The sequence below is a fragment of the Pteropus alecto genome, unplaced genomic scaffold, assembly GCF_000325575.1.
Source record: "Pteropus alecto unplaced genomic scaffold, ASM32557v1 scaffold461, whole genome shotgun sequence".
NCBI classification, from domain to species: domain Eukaryota; kingdom Metazoa; phylum Chordata; class Mammalia; order Chiroptera; family Pteropodidae; genus Pteropus; species Pteropus alecto.
In genome coordinates, this window is record NW_006431079.1 from 48,504 (window position 1) to 49,953 (window position 1,450).

A 1,450-nucleotide genomic window follows, 5' to 3' on the forward strand; every position below is an offset into this window, starting at 1 on the left:
TTGTTGTTTGCAGTAACTGGGAGGTGATTTTCCTTCTGTGGAATGTTTAAATTTTAGAGTTTTGTTACTCTTTGCAATGAACATTATTATATATGTTCTAACTTTCAAGTACCTGTGGGTGTTTGTAGCTCGTTAGTAGGTATTAAGGAAACAATGGGCACAGATAAGCTAGCAATTAAGAATCTTGTCAATTCCTACTCCTGGTAGAGATGAAATCCAGAAAACAGTAAGAGGAAGACTTTGCAGAATTGAAAATAGAAAATAGGATAGTAAACTCAAGGCAAAAGCCAAGTGAATAGAGAGGGTAAGGCTTGGGAAAAACAAACAGCAGGGCTGAAAAAATGTTATAGGCATATTGGTCTATAGTGCCTTTCAGGGTCGCTAGGAAGAATGAAAATTATTCTGTATTGACATTATCTTCTATCACTACTGTATTAGAATATATATATGTATATATACCTATATATACATATATACGTATATGTATAAAATATGTATTTTATATGTATATATAGGTATATATATGTATATATACCTATATGTGTATATACCTATATGTATATATACCTATATATACATATATATGCGTATATGTATAAAACCAGTTTACCATTAACATATATGAAAAGTACCAAAGAAGTCAAATGTTCTCAGCTAAAATTAATGAAAAAGATTGTGCAACATACACATACCTTCATATCCTGGAGATTTCTCTTTTTAGGATTAATGAGAACTGTGGTACCTATAAGTGGAGATGTATTGTTTTCATAAAGCTCTTCTACCTATTCTGATATGCCCATTACTGGATGACCACTTATATTGGTCAAATGTAATTCAATATTACAATAAGCGGTGGTAACACATAGAATTTTAAAAGATAGCTTCTTTCTCTTTGACTCTAAGCAGACATTCCTGGAATTTGAAGGTTTTTGTTGGTTCACTTTTTTTAAATTAAATTAAGGAAGAATGTGGAAAGCATCTGTACATGCCTTCATATTACTATGTGACAAGATTCTTAAAATCTATTTAGAGAGCAGCCAACTATCTTTGGTACATGTGAAAATCAAATAAATGCTATATAGAGCAAGCAGTGTAGTGAATAGGAATGAATAAATGAATAAGTGAAATAAAATCATGTAGACTTTCTGGAGAATATGGGATTCCATTTTTTCCTAAGCCTTTGAACTCACCATAGTAAAACTTGCACACTCACCAGGCTAAGGCTGCAAGTTAAGGGATGCAAAATTTTAGAACACGTCTCTGCCTTTTCTAGTATAGGAGTCAAAAAAAGAGAAAAAAAAAAAACCAGGGAGAGGAAAAAATGGCGTAGATGATAGAGGCCTTGTTCATCCCTCTTGCAACCACATGAAAGTTGTGACAGAAACACAGAGCAAACAGCAAGCAAAGTCAACTGCGATCTAGATGAACAGAAGCACTACAACCATGTTGA